Source organism: Acinonyx jubatus, chromosome B4 (genome assembly GCF_027475565.1).
Source record: "Acinonyx jubatus isolate Ajub_Pintada_27869175 chromosome B4, VMU_Ajub_asm_v1.0, whole genome shotgun sequence".
Taxonomy (NCBI): domain Eukaryota; kingdom Metazoa; phylum Chordata; class Mammalia; order Carnivora; family Felidae; genus Acinonyx; species Acinonyx jubatus.
Window position 1 is genome coordinate 100,333,783 of NC_069387.1, and position 21,104 is coordinate 100,354,886.

Genomic DNA, 21,104 nt, shown 5'->3' on the forward strand with positions numbered 1-21,104 from the left:
GATGTTAATTTTACAACCATGTGTCCCAAAGTAGTCTGCCCTCTGGATCACAGGCAGTATGTCATGTAAGAAAAATGAGAAGGTAGGCGAAGGCTGCATTACTTTAATGAGCACTTCTTAATGTCTCACTAATGGTAACTTGAAAACTATTTTGGCAGGACACCTAGCACCAGATAAAACAGTCATTTTTCCAGAAGATGTAAGTTCTATAATTGAACGAGAATAATAGGCAATGAATGCATCTTTTCTGCTTGGCATGCCATATTTAGTAAATTATCACATCCCCTCAACCAAGTCCCTGATGCCATACTTGAGTAACTTCATAGTAAAACCTTTTGACTCTTATATTCCTCAGAACCAGAGACGAAACGTAATATTGTTACATTCCTATAGTTTTGTTAGAGGAAATTATTGACATTTTAAAAAAGTTTATTGAGATCAAAGTATCAGATTGTGGTTTTTTTGTTGTTTTATAGGATTTCTCTCCCTTTGCGGGAGGGAATTTTGAGATTTATTAATTTGGTTTTGCTTACTTCATACATTTGGACTGTGCTGATATGGATTGTCCATGCAAAAATTTGAGTCACATAATTTAGGCAGGCTCAAGGAGGTTAGTTATATACTAGATCATGCATACATAGGAATCAGAGAATTTTTACAAAGATTAAATAACAATACAAGGTAAAGTGTTGAGAACACTGCTTGGCACACAGTAATGACTCAAGAGCATTCTTTTTTGGTATTATAATTAGTATCATAATCAGTCCAGAAGTGAATTACGTTTACTTTCCTCCATGCAAGCCTATCCTGTGTAGCCTATAAATGATTGATAAAAATTGAGCGTCACTACCAGAAAACTAGCTTAAAGTTTAAGACCTAACTACTACATCGAGCCAATAGGTCAGCTTTGCAAAGAGATTAGAAAAATGTAATGAATGGATATATGTGAGTGGCGGGGGGGGGGGGAGGAAGGGGAGAAGCTGGCCTATGTATATTCTCAGTCCTAATCTATATAGGATATTCTAAAGGCAAGCTGTCCTTAAAACTTTAAAAAATAATAACTGGCTTATAAGAACAGTGGATATGGTTCGTTTGGAAGTAAGCAATGTATAACTTCTCTATTTTTTTTTTTTTCTGAAATCTATTCACCATGCCATAGCAGTGTTTTGAAAATTCTACTCTGATCAAGTTACTCCCCCCCCCCAAAGTTTTTTGATCATTTTATAAAGTACAAGAAAAAAGTCTAAAATCATTGCTATGACATACGTATTCTCATTACCTTTCCAACTTTATGGCTCCCCTCTCTCCCTTTGCTCTCTGTGGTTCAACTACCTTGGTTATAAGCGCAGTCACTTCAGGACCTTTGCACATGCTGAACCATCACCCTGGAAGACTTTCCCTTCCAAACCTTGCCTAACTAATGTTTAATTATCCCAATGTATAGTAAGTGCCCATAAATATATGTAGTATGAATGAAAAAAAAATGAATCATTAATTAAATGTATATTTTCTCAGAAGCTCTGTGCTAAAGGATAATTTGAACTGTTTTCATTAGTTTCCTCTCTATATGAATTAGTTGTGCATTAAAATAAAGTACAAACTCAATTTCTTTTTAATTCAAATTCATGTATATGAATTTTTAAAAATAGAGAGGAAAAACAGGTCCTTTGTCTGCTACTATGTTCTTTTTCAGGTTTAGAGTTAATTTACAATAAAAGGATAGGAAGTTCATATACCCTGTCTAAAATTTCTGGGAGATTTTGAGATAATGTTCAAAACTTAGCTATCCAAAAACGAACGGCGTGCACTTATCAAATCTATATGAATGTTCACAACAGTAAGCATGCTGTACTGTGCTATGAAGATGATGTTGTGAAACTATGGTCATACCTATATGTATGCTTTACAATATTAATCTTCTGCAATTGCCTGAGTCCCCTCTCACAACAGCTTAAGTTGCTTACAATGAGGAGCTGTGAGAAAAAAAAGAATTCCTTTGGAAAAAAAATGTTTGGGCCCCAAAGCTGATGAGTTTTCTTCTGTTCTTAAGGTGGAAGAAAGAAAGATATAGCCACTGGACTTTATATGTAACAGGGTCGTTGTTACCAAATGAAGAATTTAGAATTCTATACACTTCTGACATAATGATGAGATTTATTATTAATTACTAGTAATGCCCATAAATTCTGATATTCTGTGGAGGGGAATTCTTTCACCTGTACTAGATAAAAGGGAAATGAGACCCAATCTTAAATGACAAATTTTTCCTAATCTTGTATCTAAACTTTAAAATATTGTTCATAATTTCAAATCCTTCAAGAATTTACTATTCACTTTTACCTCCTTCTATATTTTAGCTACCCACCATCTTGAAAAAAACATATTGTCTGACTTACTTCTTAGAAACTAGGAATTAAACACTGGGATTTTTTTAAGTCGGTAAGAGATGTCTTATTTTAGTTCCTGAAAATGCTAGTTGATGTATATGCTACATGTCCCACACTACTAATGTCCTCTGAGTAACAATTAGCAGCACACACAGAAAAGTATTGCTCTGCCTGTTCTCTGTGTCATGATATACCAGTACATTCTCTTCCATTCCCCATTCGGTGTCCTCTCTCATTCTGCCTCTGAAATACCTCTCCAAGAGATATACTTTGAATCTCTAACTTATTGACACACACTCTACTTCCAGAAGTTTCTCCTCCTTTGTCCTCCAACACAGTCATCTTCCTTTGATTAAACGTTAGTGTTCCTTAAGGATACTCAGCCATTTTCTCTTCTTTCTCCTTATAGATCCTTCGGAGATTTCAGCTATCCCCTCTGATTCTGTTGTTTTCACTTATGTATGAACAATCTCAAATCTCTATTCTTAGCTCCCCAATCTGTTCTTTGTTCCTTAGTTTTGCAGATTAGGGAGAATAGTTGAGAGCATGGGCTTTGTAGTCAAAATGCTTGGGTGCAAATGTCAGCTTTATTTATTGGTTGTGTGACCTTGAAGTAGTTATTTAATATGTTTGTGCCTCATTTTCTTGTCAGAAAAGATGGCACCTACTCCATAGTATGATTATACGAGCTAAATGAACTACATATGTAAAATCCTTGGAACAGATTCTGGCACATGGTAAATGTTGTGTTACTTTTGCGGTCATTGTTCTTATTACTGATTGATCAGTATTCTGAGCACAGGGGAATATAATAGTGAGCAAACCGGACATGACCACTACTTTCCTAGAGCATATAGTCTATAATCCTCTATTCCTGCCTCCTACTAGATATTTGTGCTTGGTTAACCTGCTGGTATTTCAAATAGAGGCTACTTAAGTTGAAATCGAGTACATTTCCCCCTCAAATCTATATCTAGTACTAATGCTACTTAACATCTAAAATGATTATCACAGGTGAGAAATGAGATCAGCCACTAACCAGTGATCACATAGAGTAAGGGCTCTAGTGTCAGCTCTAGGTCTTAACCACATTATACCCTATTGTTTAAGACACCATGTTGCCTGGAATCTAGTAGATCATCAAAAAATATTCTTGGAAAAAATGAATATAATGAACAATTTATTAATTCAGAGGTCATATTTTTTTACTTTGTCTGTTTACTGTTCTGTTGAAAGACAAGATACTGAAAAGGAACCAGCATGTGCTGAGCACTAAACATTTATATATCTTAATTATTTGGCATATTTATCTATTCTATTCCTATAACTCTAAGACTGGTGCCATTATCACTATTTTAAAAATGAGAAAACTCAAGAGTTTAAATTTTTTCTCAAGACTTCTGAGCTAGTACATGTTAAAGTCACAATTCAACTCTAAGTCTGTCTAATTCTAAGGATCCACAGTCTTTATATTACATCATCTTGCTGATTTATTTTCTGAGAAATCTATAGAGAATAGTTTGCTTTTACAACACATTTTTAGCTTTTACAACATATATGGCAAATCCGTCCATCATATTACTTGTTTCAGATAAGTCAGAATAAAACGTTGACAAGGTAAGTCACCTACCTATTTATAGAGCCTTAGCTAGAAACCACAAGTATGATCACAATTCAAGCATATGAATTAATTCCTTTTTATAGCTTTTGGATATGATACTGGAAAAGGACAATTCCTCCTGTTTTCTTTTTACACAAATAAAAAACTCAAGAAGGTTAGTGTTCTTAAAAGCATTGTCTTATACAGAGGTATTGAGATAAATTTAAGTGAAATAATCATTGATTTTTGTATTTCATGAATACTAAGTCAATATATGCTTCTACTCTCTTTAATTCTTCCAGTATGCTACTGAACAATTATTCTAAAACTTAAATACCAAAGATAATAAATAAAATATTAGCCAATATTGAGCATAGACTATTAGGAACAATGATATGGTGTTATTTTCTTATGTCCCAGTAGAGAATAGCATTTCAGCAAGCCTTGTATAGTGATGACATATTCACTGAATTGTTTTTTCTCACATATCTTATCTCAATATAACAAACATTTATTAAGTGCATACTGTGGGCAAGGTGACACTATGGAGGATATAAAAGGGGCTAAGATACCACTTCTGCCCTTGAGGAATTAATAATCTGATGGCAAAAACAGACGTGAATGCAATCAACTGCAGTATTTGGAAAAATAAAGTCTTTTAATAGCAGTACAAAGTGCTCTGATAAGTGTAGCGAGAGCAAGGCTAGAGGGCAGAGAGATGTGGAGCTTGTACTGAAGTGGCAGGATATTAAAGGGAAGACATCAGTTATGAAGCTAAAGCACATATAAGCAATAACATGATAAGGGCCTGTATTAGCTAGTGGGCTGATAGAATAGAAGGGAAAGAATACCAGGGACGTTTCAGGGGAACAATTCATAACATGTGACACTTAATCAGATGTAGGAGTAGAAATTAGGTGGAGTCAAATATAAATTTAAATTTTCTTATCAAATACTGGGTTAGGGAACACAAAATAAGAAAAGCCGTGGGGAAGTACTCAACATTTCACTTACAGCTAGGGGGTTTCATAATGCCAGGAGGACATGTATAAGTAGATAGCCATCAGGAGGAAATTTGGGTCTAGGGTATAGTAAAGAAGCCAACGTTAAATATTTAATGCTAGGGATAGTCTGCAAAGCAGCCATATTTGAAAATACTGGAGTATATGCTAGAATATAGAAGCACTGGAGAGCTGAAGAGAAAACCTTGGAATTAAACATGGATATGCTAAAGGAAGAGTAAGCAGAAACAGACGTAAATAAAACACTGAACTACACACACACACACACACACACACACACACACACAGGGTGTGCACTAATTCAGAATCAAAGCTTTAATATCCTGAAAATGGTCCTCACCAATCTCAATGATGTGGAGAAGTCAAAAATGGAGAACTGGTGTTGGATTTGACAGTCATGAGGTTCATGACTAGTAGAATGAATGGGGAAGCCAGATTGCTAAAGATTTAAAAGCTATATGGAAGTAAATGCAGAAAAGTTTACTATTAAAGCATTACAGTGGAGAGGAGAAAGCTGAGCATATGATTAAAAGGATAGTTAAGGTGGAATTAAAATTTTGGTGTAGTATTAAGAACATTAAACTGGTTTGTAAACTGGTAGAAAATAAAGAGTAGGCTTTTTAACTCAAGGTCCACAGAAGAGTAGTCTATTTGGGGCTCTTAGACTAAACTGAGGGAATAAGCCATGCAAATATCCAGGGAAAGATTTAGAGAATGGCCCATGTGTCTAGAGAAGACCGAGGACGACAGAATGGTAGATAAGGCCAGGAAGTCCAGCGAGACCATAGTACAGAATTGGAAAAGGAAGCTGTCCCATGAAAATTAAAGGAAACGGGTTGACTTGTTCTTGAAGTTCAATTTGACCAGGACATAACAACTGAGGGGAAGCATGGGGAAACGAGGTTGGAGAAGTTGGCAGGGTCCAAGAGATAGTCTTTTAAGCATAAGGAACTAAGACATAGCCTCAGAGAAAAAGTGAGCCTTGAAGATTTTGAATGGGGAAGTAACATAATTCATCAGTTTTGCATTTTTAGCTTTGCATTTTCACTGGATACTTTATGAAGAATGTGTGGGCAGGGGATCAAGATTATCTTCAGGGAGAAAACTTCTAAGTTTCCCTCGACTCCATGTCTTTTGCTCTTTAAACTGGTACCTTCTCTGCTGATAATGGTTGTTGTATATTCAAGTATTTGGGAAAATTAATCTGATATTGCTGTGTAGGAATAGATTGTAGGAAGCAGATTATTCCAGAGGTGGTGGTGTAATCCAGTGATAAAGACCTGAGTTGGTTTCAATCTATTAATGGTCAAAAGGGAGAGAAAAAGGCAAGTTGCTACTAGAAACATGAAGAAGAAAGAATTGATAGACTTGTGGCTGGTTACAGAAAGAGGGAAGGGTATTTGTGTTTAACCCATTGTATGTCAACAAATTCTACCTAAGTGAATAAATGAATGAACACGTGACCAAATGAGAAATGGAGGAAACAAGACTGAGGGAGCTGGTTTTAGTTTGGGGCATATTGTGTTGGAAAATAAAGTATAAAACTCTGCCTAAATTAAAATAAATCACCCACATACTATGCCCATCCTGTACTATTTCAGCTGTATCATAAAAAATGAGCCAATTTAGGTAGGTACTCCTATCTTTTGGCCATACATTGAGAAATATAGCACAGTGCCATATCATTGAGCATTAGCCTAAAAGCCTGATAGATGGAGTTTAAATCTCAACTCCACCTCTCACTAGTATGACTTTGATCAAGTTATATAATCATTCTATTTCTGAGTTTTCTCATCTGTAAAATGGGAACAATAGTGTTATCTTCCTTGTAGGATAGTAAGGACTTCATAAACAATCCACTAGCCTTCAACCACATGTTAGAAACCTGAGGCTTGAAGATCAAAGACATCACTAGATAAACTTAACTATCCAAGATTCTCAGCCAAGAGATATTATCTCTTTGTACATGACACTGTATTGATTACAAAGCTTTAGACTGAAATAGATATGTTCTACTATAGTAAGTTTAGGTAATTATTCACATCTTACATTGTATTTCCTAAAGTTCTAAGATGTTTCATAATAAACCTATTTCACTGATTTATATGTATATATTTTAAAAATCATGAAAGTAAAGTAGCTCTTTAGTGTTAGTCTTTCTAAAATTTTATCTGTATTATGAACAAATGGTTCAGTCATTAATTGAGCTTTTAAAAAATCTTTATACAAAGAATAAATAGAAGATAGATCATTTAAAAATAGGCAATTTACGAAGTTTAGAATCAAAGTTTGTGGTTATTATTACATGAACAAGTTATTTCAATAGAGACTTCCTTAGTCTATTGCATTATACTTGCTGTGTCTGGGTTTTCTCATATATGGATCCTTCTGACACTGATAATGGGACATAAAAATGGAGGATGTGCTAAATATTTTGTTCAGAATAAACTATTATACTATAGAATACACTTTAAAAATTCTTAAAATTTAATTTATTGTTAAAATCTTTTTTCATCAAAGTATACAGCCCTTTCCATAAATTTAAAAACTTTTATTGTGGCTCCACTATAAACTTTTCTAATCTAACTTATTTAGAGCTTACTTACATGAAAAAAAACTAAAATTTACCAGAAGATAATATATAGCCATTCTACCAACAGTATACCCACCTTCATTACTGTAGTTAATTTTTCATGATTTTGTTGCTTTGTTATGAAAGTTTACATCTTTTGCAATCACTTGCATTGAAATACATTTTCTAAAATATTATGTCTTTACTTTTGTATTTGGTGCTCCTAACATTGGCATCGATACTGAATTTAGCAAAGAGCAACAGAGTTTTAATTGAATTTTACAAGAACTTAAGCAACATGAAGGCAGAGGTTTTATCTGTCTTGCTTGCCCTTTCCACTTCAGACCTACAAAAGTGCCTGCCACAAGCTAGGTGCTCAATAAATATGTCTTGCTATAAAAGAAAAAAGAGAGGTGCTTGGATGACTCTGGATTTCAGCTCATGATCTCACAGTTCGTGGGTTTGAGCCCCATGTCAGGCTCTGTACTGGCAGTGTGGATTGGGATTCTCTCTCTCTTTCTCCTTCTATCTGCTCCTCCCCTGCCCCTCGCTCGCTCACTCACTCACTCTCCCAAATAAATAAAATCTTAAAAAAAAAAAAAACAGGAGAGACAGAAGACAAGAGATAGGGAAAGGTTAATGATATTTTTGTCCTCAGGAGACTTAGATGCAACATAAGAATATATGTCAGGTACATAAAAAATATGAAATAAAAATTAGTACAATGATGTACACTTCAATATACCGTAATTATATTTCAGCATTTAAGAATGGGAACCTGTAGGGTGTTGTGTTTTCAAATCTGAATTTGTGTTAACTTCATATTCAAAAGAATAATTTTAGGGGCACCTGGCTCATTTGGTGGCTCATTTGGTTAAGCATCCAACTCTTGGTTTCAGCTCAGGTCATGATCTCGAGGTTCAGGAGTTTGAGCTCTGTACTATATCAGACTCTGTACTGACAGAGTGGAGCCTGTTTTAGATTCTCTGTCTTTCTCTCCCAAAATAATAACAATTATTATTATTATTTTATCAATAATGATAGTAACACTAACAATAGCTAACCCAATAGGACTTAGTATGTGCTAATGTGTTAATTGAATTATTTATCCAATCCTCTCAGCAATAATATTGGAGAATTATTATATCCTTTTTAAAATGTTTTAAATGTTTATTTATTTTGAGAGAGAAAAAGATAATAGAGTGTAGGCAGGGGAGGGTTAGAGAGAGAGGGAGACAGAGAATCCCAATCAGGCTCTGTGCTGTCAGCACTGAGCCCCACATGGGCCTCCAACTCAATTCAAGGCCAACAGTGAATCATAACCTGAGCTGAAATCAAGAGTTGATGCTCAACCGAGGAAGCCACCCACGTGTTCCTACATCCTTTTTTTTTTTTATTTTTTAGATGAGGAAATTGAGAAATATGGCTAGGAAGTATTAGAGCTTGGATTTGAATTCAAGCTGTCTGAAGACAGACCTGATGACAACCAAAAATAAGTCTTTGAAAGATCAATTTACTCCTTTATGGTAAATATTACTCAAAAATTTTTATACAAGATTCCATTCAAAAAAAAATTTTTTAAAGAACAAGAAAGGGGGTGCCTGAATGGCTCAGTCAGTTCTGACTGAGCATCCGACTTCGGCTCAGGTCATGATCTCACAGCTCTTGAGTTCAAGCCCCGTGTCGGGCTCTGTGCTGACAGCTCAGAGCCTGGAGCCTCCTTTGGATTCTGTCTCCTTCTCTCTCTGCCCCTAACCCACTCCCATTCTGTCTCTATATTTCTAAACATTAAAAAAACTTTTTTAAAAAGATTCCATTTATTTTTTCTTAAACTGAATTCATAGTAAAATAGTAATAGTTATTTATAACAATGCAAATGTTATTTCAAACTATTTAAAAGTTTAAATTTATTAAACAGCATAAATGTTAATGATTATGCCTTATTGAAAAATGTATTAAAAGAGTACCTTTTGAAACAAGCAACTAAAGAAAACTTGAGAATATGTCAGTGTTCTTCTGGTTCTACATTTTGTATCTCTAGATTTCCAACCTTGCATACAAATTCTGGTTTGTTCTCTTTCCCCGCTCCACTCATACATATCAGAGAGTCTGCTGGAACTGGAGCAATTGATTGCTGTGCAGAGTACATTTTTAATCTCTCTGTTTATTCAATCCAAGAATTATTGCTAAATTGAGACTGTGACTAAATGCTGTAGAATTAATTACTTTGGCTTTAATCTCCTAAAATGCTTTTTGTGTATACTCATACAGCCTTATACGTATATGTACCTCTCTCCCTCTCTCTCTCTCTCTGCCACACACACCTGTATTTGTATTAAATAATGCATTTTTAACATATACCTTCCAGGCCGTGTGCTTTTTCCTAAATCTATTCTCCCAACTTTTACCTTCACTTCAGAGCAGAGTTCACCTATATGGCCACAGTGGTCAACTGTTACTATTTTTGCTCTTATTAGGTATCTGGAAATTAATATACCACTAACAATTGTCAGTGGATCATATGCATGTTGGCTAGTTTTAGCAGATCTTTAGATTCCTTTCGTAACTAAATTTATCTTATAAAGCAGTCCAAACCTCTTGAATAATTTAAAATAAATCTTGAATATATATATATATATATATATATATATTTGCAAATATATCTTCATTTGTCGCATAGAGAAACTGAAGGCAATCAGTTGAACAAAAACAGGTTGTTAAAATTCATAGTGTATTCTATGTTGAGACTTCAAGAAAAAAAAAAAAAGATGAAAGTAAAGGGCATTGTTTTGCGGATTAAATCGAACAAGACAGCCAGGGGTTGAAACTCACTTTTTCTGATTGATTCAAAAGAAAAAAATTACATAAAAATTTTTGTGGCTTTCATCTCAGATTGACGAATATGGTACAAGGACTTCTCCCTGCCATTTTTACCAAAAAGCAAACAAACAAATTCTAACAATAGAGCAAATACTTGTTTAAGTCTTGTAAGCTGTTTTAACTCTATATTCCTAGAGAAAAGTCAAGTGCCATGTAGGCTTGACTTGGATCATGTGCTATAACAAGGAAATATGAAGTCTATGATGAAAAAGGCACTTTTCCCTCCTTGGATTGAGAATCAAGACATGAGTGGCAGCTTCCGCTATGCTACTAATAAGCTTGCCTGGACAAGTGAATTTCCAGTGCCGAATATTTTTAGGGGGGGAATTACTGACTTCTTGTGAGAATCTGGCATAAATGAACAAGTACATAAATATAGTTTTACCTAGTGTTTTAGGGAGTTTGCAGACTTCTTGGGCCTGTAGTCTCCACCAATAGGTAATGAAACCAAGAACCACATAATCCCTAAAGTATGCTTGAATTCTGTATTTCAAACACAATTTGCAAACATTTTCACCTAAATTATTGTTTTCACTGGGAAAAAATTTTTTTTCACTTGAACGGTGCCAAGTAAAAGCCCATCTGTGATACTTCATCCCCTACTTTTTGCCTTTGTCCATTGCAGAGAGGATTCTTCTAGCAAATATTCTCTCGGGCATCTTTGCACAAGGGATATTTGAATGTCATTATCTTTTAAATTTTTAGGTTTTGGGTACCTTACTGGTATATTGTCTGTGATTTGCGTATACGTAAGGTCAAAAACCCAAGGTAATGAATGCATCATAAACAAATCTTTTATATTTTCTTTACAAAGGTTTACTGAACCTTTGAACCTACATTGACTATTATATGGAATATTAACTTTATAAAAGCAAGACTCAAATTAGCCTTTCAAAAATTATACTACAAAAAAAATGAAAATACATAAGTCAAAATTAAAGTCATCATAAGCAAATAACTTTGGCAGGTTTTCTTAGACAACCGTATCTTAAGCATGTTCCTCTAGATTATTTAAGATGTTTGGTATATTAAGGCAATTTATATCTAACCCAGTAAAATTTATAGTACATATGTTCAATAGAAGAAAATAATTGCTACATTAAGAAACCTCTCACTCTGCAGAAACAGTCCATTAAAATTCATAACTTGCCTGTCTACAAACTTTTATTAATTTATACCTGTGCCATAAGAATATAATCTTTGGGGCATCTAGGTGTCTCAGTCGGTTGAACGTCCAACTCTTGATTTCAACTCAGGTCATGATATCATGGCTTGTGAGTTCAAGCTCCAGGTTGGACTCTGCACTGACAGCACAGACCTCCTCGGGATTCTGTCTCTCCACCCCCCCCCCCTTCACATGCTCCCTGTCTCTCTCTCTCAAAAATAAACATTAAATATATATATATATATATATATATATATATATCTCTTAATATTAGAAAATTTAAAGTACATATATTTGGTTTATGGTATAGTGCACTAAGTTCCACTGCCAAATATAGAGTATAAGAGAGTCTGTATCCATCTCTAAACCAATAATAACCAAAGAATCTATAGTTCTATGAAAATAGAGAGTTTGCTGAAAAATGATTGGATCTTAGTCTATACTGACCAAACTGCAGTCTAAGAGATGTACATTAGTTAGGACAATGTGTTATGCTTTCATGTTAACCTCCTCACCTTTTATTTTTCATACATTTGCTTTACCCAAACGGGTTTTATTTAGACCTTTCCCATAAGTTGCAACAACTCTAAAGACTGTTTTTAATGACATATGACCAAGAGCACATGGTGTTACCATGTGAAGGTGACCTCACGTGAAAGTAACTAAATGCTGATTGCTAGCATCTGGGAGGCAATGTTCAGAATTATCCATTCATCTACACATTCTATACCAGATGATGTCCCAGGCCTTAGATACTTATCAGTGAACCAAAGTGAAAAAATAAATAAAGCTGTAGCTCTCCGAGATTTTTGACGAGGTGTGGTGGCAAGAGAAGGAAACAAGCAAGCATATATGTATAGTAATAAGTACTAGGAAGGAAAATACAGGATTATTTAAAAGAAAACAAATCACCCTACTTAACATCAGTGAGCCAGAAAAGTAATTCCTAAGTCAAAATGATAAATTTTACTTCTGAGGCTAGGTAGATTGTTTTAAATCATGATAAATATCCCCATCTACCCTATTCTATTATTGAACAGGAACTAAAAGATCTTTCGGTGGCTTCTCATGGTTCCCATACCTGCCTCCAGCTTTAACACCCTCCATGCTTCTCTATGCCCACTCTATTACAACCACATTGACCTCTTTCTGTTCTCAAACATGAGAAGTTCCTTTCTGCCTCAGGACTTAACACACATATTGTTCCACCTTGAGTCTACCCCTTTACCCCACTCCACCTCCAAATCCAGCTAATCCTTAAATGTGATTTCTGCATGGAAGCCAATTCTGGATGAGACTCCCGGCTGTCACTTGCCTAGCAACTTTACCTGTCCTTTTAGGAACTTACTACAATTCCAATTATGCAATGACATAGGCACTTGTGTATTTATCATCTGTCTCCTTGATTAGCCTATGGGCTCCACGGGGTGAGGGGGGGGCCCTAGGCACAGCTGCTTCTCTCCTTTGCCAACTTACTTTTGGTGTCTTTGCACCCTGCTTGCCACAAAATGAGCACTTAGGAAAGTGTGAGAGGAAGAATGAATTGCCGTAAGAAATAGCTCTGGTTTACAACACGTGGCAAAGTGGGTTCTGGTGAGGGTTGATAATACCTTTGAAACCCTGTGACTGAAAAAATGGTTCTGGTCAAATCTTGTGTTTTTAAATCTGTGTCACACACTGTTCTGGCCCCCGACTCTGCTGGAAGTCTACTGCTTGCTTGCTTGCAGGCTCAGAGTCTCAATGACAGATGGTTTTTAATCTTTGCTATTTGGCTTCCAGAGTGGGTGTATATTGCTAACTCATGTGTGCTCTCCAACATGTAGCAAATGACTCTGGTGGCCATGTTCTCTAAGGAATCAGATACTTTCTGGGATCTGTAGCTATGGGAGAAAGGTTTGCAATGCTTTCTAGTGGGCAAATTTTTTTTTCTTGGAATCATTGTTGAAAAAAGATCCAGTTATGAAAAGCCACAGTTGTGTAAATCATTAAACAATTCCAGGACTTGACTGTTTGATCACCTCATGCCTAGCACTCTAAAGGGCACACACACATATTAGCATAAACACACAGTGTTAGGAATATTTCCTACATGAAAAATTAGAATTCTCCTTGAGAATGGAAAGAATCCTTCTTTAGCACCTAGCATATTCTAAATCTCCATTGTGGCTCTTATCAATTTAGATAATGATAAATTGTTTTATTTCTGAATTTGTCTCACTCTTTCAAAGGCAAGAAACTATCTTTTTTTTTATCCTAAGACCTGACCAAAAAATAAGGTTCATATTAAATGCTCAATTAATATTCATTAAGTAAATCACAGATAATAAATAAGTACTTATATTGGAGACCTCCTGAGCTGGAATACACACTCTATTGTCTATCCTGGCCAGGCAAAATGGAGCTCAGAAGCCACTCAGGAAATAATGCTCTCTGATGCAGCATCTATTCCTTCAAACCAAGGACTAAAGGTTTTCCCAAGCCCAATAAACCTTCAGAAGATTTTCTTGCGTGGATTTATGCCAGAACCATTCAGGTCCATTGGTTGGCAAATAGGACTCCTTAATAACTGCTGAGGAACTATAAAATCCTATTCAGAATATAATGAAAGCTGCAGGGATTGTGTATTCATTTCTCTTGTAGTAGGAAAACTTGAATCCTCAAATAACAGGGTGTTGCCATGTTAGCTTCCTCTGGAGAATTAAAACCCAAACTGTAAAGGGAGCAGAATGGTCTGACTGGTTATCACAGCCACTGGAATCTGCAAAGGCTCCCTTCTTAATTGGTACCAGAAGATCCAGCTGATAACAAAGTCTCCCTACTTGTGTCTCTATGGATGTGAAAGGATTAGGCTCCTTCGCTAAGTATTTTGAGATCTCATATTCTAAAGTCATTATTTAATGACCTGAAATATAATAGGTTGCTCTATGTCAAAGAATAGACAAATGCATTAGAAGTGTATGAAAGAGAACAGGAAAAGGAAGAAAAGAATGGAGGGAAAGAGGGTTGAAAGGGAGGGAGGAAAGAACAAAGCAAGGAAGGAAGGGAACTATTAAAATATCGCATAGAGCTCTGCCACATCCCGGTTGCTTTTGTATGTGCAGTATTTCAGTGTCCTTCCTAGGTAAATAGCAATGCTTTCCCTTTTTATTAGCACTGCTGCAGCTGCTGGTGCTTACAAAGAGATTCACAAATCAAAATAGATTCAGTTAGCTTTTCAATAATTCTGAAAGGTGGGGGAACATTGCCAGAGAAGGATAGCACTCCAGTATCCTAACAAGGCGTCTTGTTAGCAAAACAAAGTGTGAATTGCTTAGAGATAATTCCCTGCGGTTGGTAATTCCACTGGGCTCCTCAGTGGCAGCCCAAGCTATTTCTCCTCAATAGACCAATGCCACTGAAGAGAATGTGTCAGAAGAAATGCAAAAGAAAAAACAACAACAACAACAACAAAAAAAAAAACCTTGCTTTCTTGAAACATTTATTCTTCTAGATTTTTCTTTATGTCAGCATGATTCATACTTATTGGTTCTTAGCCTGGAGCACCTAGCACAAGCAGGAACTGAGGAAGCCAGAGCAGAGCGTGAATAATGAATGAGCTACATAAGCACAAGTCAACGTCCCCGATCAGGAGTAAAGGCAAGTGCAGAGTTGCAGGCCAGCATTTTCATGGATTATTTCTATTATTTTCTCTCTCAAAGGAAAACAGAAAAACGAGACCCAGCAAGAGCCGGAGTGACAAACGCCGGGATTGAGATTGGAAGGCTGTCCATTTACCTCTTGCTTCACTCCTCGACATTGTGTTACAACTGCCTGATTAAGGTATATGGAAAAAACAGAAACTTTGATAGGTTTTGTTGATGTATCCCTCTATCCCTGTGCATATCTCGTGACAGGTGAGGGGGGAAAACACATTTGTATAGGGGATTGAGGGGTTTTTCCCTTAAAAAGTGTCCCGGGATATTAAAGGAAATATTAGTGTTTTTCACATCTGTGGGAATTATTACTAGTACTCAAGCCCTTCAAGTGCTAGTTTACTTGAGGGGGCACTGGCCCCTTATATAACATGTGTGCTTTCTCTCCCTTTCATTTTGTACCTCATCCAATCTGCAGTTGTCATGGTTCATTATCTGTAGATGATCTTGAGCAGCCTTGCATTCTGAAAGAATATGCCGTGGCATCTGCCTCTGTGCTTTTGTGCCTTGCTGTACAGATGATATTTCAGCAAGAGTATTGGGGAAGGGGATGAGAGTAGAGGCAAGATTTGTGTCAGGCTGACATTTCTTTGCGCCATATTATGTCTTCCTCTTTCATATGTGCCTAGTTCAACAACGAAGTACATGTATCACATTGTGACTATTACATATGTTAGAGTACATAATCAGGGTTGTAAAATATATGCTTGAATGTCTTAACTAATGAATTCCATCAAATTCAATTATAATGCTTAGACTCTTCATTAACCAATCACATTGCTTCTTTGGTCTAAGTCATTTCTAACACACTGTCACTAGGCATAAACACAAATCTGTGAAGTAAATTGGAGTGATTAAATTATCTCACTAGTCATTGTTTGGAGGCCCGTGTTACTGAAGTTCTGGATTCCTCAAGAATTGCCTTTCCTATTATTATCATCAAATACAAGAGAACGGATGTCAGAGTAGGAGACTGTGTCTTCAGGACTTTATTTCACTCAAGATATCGCCTCTCTACTCATTTTTCCTCAGGAAGTTGGTTACAATAGGTCACCAATACTAAAATTACATAGGAGCAAACCACCCCTTATAAACTCATGGACTTATTAAATAAATCATAAGACCTTCACCTTTTCAGAATGAACTGAGTCAATACTAAAAGTTTGTCCTGTCTCTCATACAGTATGAAACTTCAGGGTAGGATTACAGCTGTTACTGTTCAAACATACTTTTTTTCTAATTCTCATAATTTCTTTACATGGACTCTTAAAGTGGCTCTGAAAAGGTATATATCCAAAATCACAAGCACTTCAGTTTCCTGGGAAATAATTGTCACAGTGCGAACGTATAATGGCTATTTCAGTAACTTTATAATGAAGGACATTTGTTGATTTTCTGGCAGCATGATTCTTACCATACAGTTCATAAAACAGTTGTTTTATTTTCCTTAATGCCTTCTATGCACAATTAGTTTGAGAAACATCTCAAAATATAACCTGAAGCCAACCTACAGAAACATTTATTTCTGGGTTCCACGGAAGACTTAAGTAAAAATCTTTGAGAGCAGGCTCTAGAACCAGCATTTTAATTTTTTTTTTTCAACGTTTATTTATTTTTGGGACAGAGAGAGACAGAGCATGAACGGGGGAGGGGCAGAGAGAGAGGGAGACACAGAATCGGAAACAGGCTCCAGGCTCTGAGCCATCAGCCCAGAGCCTGACGCGGGGCTCGAACTCACGGACCGCGAGATCGTGACCTGGCTGAAGTCGGACGTTTAACCGACTGCGCCACCCAGGCGCCCCAAGAACCAGCATTTTAAATATATATATATCAGATGATTCCAATCAACTCCAAAGTTTAAGAGCCTCTACTCTACAATTTGAAAGCAAGGAAACAGCTAAAAGGAAACCATTATAAAATTGATGTCAAAAATAGAATTGATATCAAAAATAAAACATTGAATTTGTTTCCTACATATTTATATTTACTGAGACTGTACAAGGAATTTTAGACTGTTTATTTCCTCTTTCATATGTATATTAAATATATTGAAAATAAAAATCAGTGTTAGGGATGTCAAGGATATGAATTTCTATTAATTTAAAAGCTTTCCAAAGTTGCTAATAAGTGTATAATAGTAAAAAGTATTAAATTCATAATTTGTACAATCATTATTTTCTCATTTGAATCTTCAGTCTCACAAAGCTTGCTGAGTAGCAAGTTATTCTTTCACCATTGGATATGTTTAATAAGCACCACTTTGTTAAGAATTCCAACATGTACTTTTGTTATGGTTTCCATTGAGCCAACTCCTATGGGTGTTGAAGTTTGAAAATACAATTTATTGATGCAAATAAGTTAAACCTTTTGGGTTGAGGGTTCCCATTTATTCATAAGTGAACATTTCTATGATGTCTCATTTTAGTAAGAGAATTTTCTCATACTTTTTTTTTTTTTTAGTGGAAACAAAGCATACCTTGTTTGCCAACTTTATACACTTAAGTGGGAGTTGAGGACAAAGAATTGTCTTCTGAGCCATGAAAAGAGAGAGCTTATGGTTACGTCTGCCATTGGATGAGAGCAGAAAGCAACAGTAGAACCAGTAGGAGAAGGACAGAGAGTGTTTGAGCAATGAAATTAATTCTTTGTTCCTACATGATAGATTCCACTGAGACAAGGGTCTAAAAGAAAAAAAAAAGTCATAAACATTAGGTGAGCTTTCAGTTCTCTCAAAATCTTTCAGGTATACTTAGTTTACAAATATGTCCAAAATGATTGGATAATTTGTTTCCCAAATTCATAAGAATCCTTTTATAAATAAAATAATTCTTGGTTTTCAGCTAGATTTTCAGTGTATTTATTTATTTATTTTGAGAGAGAGCTGGGAGAGAATCCCAAGCAGGTGCCACACTATCTGTGCCAAGCCCAATGCAGAGCCCGATGCAGGGCTCAAACCCACCAACCATGAGATCATGACCTGAGCTGAAGTCAAGAGTTGGATGCTTAACCCATTGAGCCACCTAGCACCCTGGTTTTCAGGTAGTTTTAAAGATCACATTTACAACTTAAGCAGACACTAACATCAATAAGATTGTGCTTCAGAACCTTAATTTGTGAGTTAAATATTTGGGACTCTAACAGCATTTTCACACAAAAACAATGCAATAAATGTTGTTAGATGTTCAGACTTAATTTTTTTTGAACACCACAAAATTATAGTCAAATCATGATTTGTAAAAATAGAGCTTTGAAGTGAAAAATAGTAGGAAACAAAACAACACGCTATGATTCCAAAACATTAAACCAATTCAATAACATAGTTTTGAAAATCTTGTTTACTTTGAGTAACAGCTCCAAAGGAAAGCAAATTTGACTGTTGAAAGAGAAGGTAGGGTTTTTTCTAAAACACAGAAAAAATGGTGACGACATGAGCCTCATTCTCCTGAAACAGGGAAAAAGGTGATGGAGGGAAGAAATGCTGGGTAGAGCTATAGCATGAGAGGCAAAATGGTCTCAAGTATGGGTCCCTAAGCAGCTATTGAATAGAAAGGATAGTCATTCGTGGTTATGTTTGTAACTCAGGGGAACAGGTGTATTCAATTATTTTAAATGAATACAGACATATACATTCATTTAGAAAGCAGATGAACAGAGGCAGTGTTTAAGCAAAGACAAAGAGCATGAATCCTCAATTCAGAGGGCTGGAAGAAATGGTGGGAAGAGAGAACTGGTGAGGCTCACAGCCTTCTACCAATGACTTTTCCTCTGAATTACTCAATCTACTACTCAAGGCTTTACTGAACTCTGCTTTCTAAGGAGCTCTACCCTCTGTGTCTTTCAAAAAGGTCAGCACCAAGTGGACCCAATTTATTGTTGTGCTGCATTTATTTCTTCAATTCACCAAATATTTATTGTATGCTCACTGTGTATTAGCTACCTTTAGCCTAGATATTAGACTATAAAGAATATTTTGTTCTAGTTGAATTTTAGTACTTTATATTTTACTATTTGTCTTTATTTTTTTATTCATTAAATTTGAATGGTTTGAGAGAATAGGAAGCTACTGTACCTGGGGATGGAGGACCAGGAGTATGAATAATCCAGGGAATAAGGCCCAAATGAGGGTGTATTTGTCTGTATTCCTTGTATGTCAAGGAGGTCTCAGAGGCCCCCAATGTAGAATCCCCTTTACTTCTATTTAACCAAAAGAACAACTGTTGGAGGTGGAAAGCAGAATATTTTCTCATGCCTAAAATTCTCCATTTAAAGAAAATATAATAATTTCAAAATTATTTGATCCAAACCTCACTACTAGGCTAATTTGCGGTATAAGAAGAAAAAAATTAGAAAGCCATCCTGAAAAAAAGGCCTATAATTCATCCATTCAAATTTTCAGAAACTGTCTAAAAGAAAAGTTTCCCGAATCTCTACTATTATTACTATTTACATTGAAGCATAAGAGAATTCATCATGTAGGTTCCTCAAATCTCTCTTCACTCTGAATATTCCACTGGGGGAGGTGGGACGGAGGGAGGAAATAGTTTCTTTTCCGTTGAAGAAAGCTTATTAAAGGGGTTTTTAAATGTAAAGTAACCTCCCCTTTCCATTCCATTCTCAAGAAACAAGAACAAAGGATAAGAGGGAGCATTGACAACATTCAAAGGCCAGTTTTAGGACTGCCTATGCCTGTGTTGAGTTATCTCAATCTCTATTTTACATCTTTCAAAAACTGTTATGAAAACCTGAGCTGAATAAGATGCCAATGATATCACTACCCAACCTTGTGTGTATTTCCCAAGTGCTTTTCTCCCCCTTTCCCTCTTGAAGTGATACGTCAAAACTGCCTGACCAGTGCTATAACATAATCTATTATCTTCATATATAAACTTGTTTGATGGTCTCTACACTTTTCAATTAATATGTCTTTGTCTTTTACTCTCCCTTGGCCCAAAAAACGTTGTCTACCATGGAGCCCGAGTTCATCCACTTATTTATCCAACAGTGATTTTTTTTAAGCATTTCTTATGCCAGTCACTTTTCTAAGCCCTAGGTCCAGGTTTCTGTTCTCATGGTGATTCCACGCTAGTGAAGAGGCAGACGCTTATCAAAGAATAAATACACAAATATTCAGACCCACTAAAATATTAGTTATCCTGTAACTCAGATAATATTTTTCTGTACATTTTTTCTCCAAGTTTTTTTCCAATGATCCTACTCTTTATTTTAATCTTACTGATTCTTACTGTTTTCAACTGTGCACTAAAAAAAAAAATCTGATCCATTTATTTTAACTGTTTTAAGGCTTTACATTTCCTTAAATGGAAAGGACAAGGGAATGCCTAAATTTACATATTAGATCAAGCTGTATTGCCTGAGAAATCTAATCCAGATAGCTGGGCCCAAATAGTGACAGGATGGCTACAGTGTGGCCACTATGGAATCAAATACCCTACAACTCAATTCACAAAAAACATCTTTTCTGATTCTGAGATTTTTCTTAATTATATTTTCTAGTGACTGAGTGTCCTATTCTGGGACACATCAGAATGAATCTTTTTGCTCCACTGTTCTTCCTGGCAAAGTGACTTTGGTATGGATTAAGTTAGACTGGCCACTTTTGAATTCAATAAGGATTATATGCATATAAAAACAACAATAGACTCCAGAGAATTCACTGTGGTAATAGAAAAGAAAATGATTTAATCAAAGATACTGGATCTAAAGCAGAAAATAGATAAGAAAATACCTGGTAACTTTAAGAATGTATATATTTTTAATATAAGAAA

The 21,104-nt window shown here is 35.7% G+C and overlaps 1 protein-coding gene across 2 annotated transcripts in view; it reads left to right on the plus strand.

Moving 5' to 3' along the window:
- The window catches only part of SYT1 (synaptotagmin 1), a 547,364-nt gene that overhangs the window by 107,730 nt on the left and 418,530 nt on the right, over nucleotides 1-21,104 (plus strand). The window contains exon 2 of one of the 2 annotated variants that reach the window (XM_027071185.2): nucleotides 15,325-15,445. The exons of the other annotated variant lie outside the window; for it this stretch is intronic. The gene's annotated coding sequence lies outside the window, so the exon portion shown is untranslated. The remainder of the gene's footprint in view (nucleotides 1-15,324; nucleotides 15,446-21,104) is intronic. 2 annotated transcript variants of the gene reach the window in all.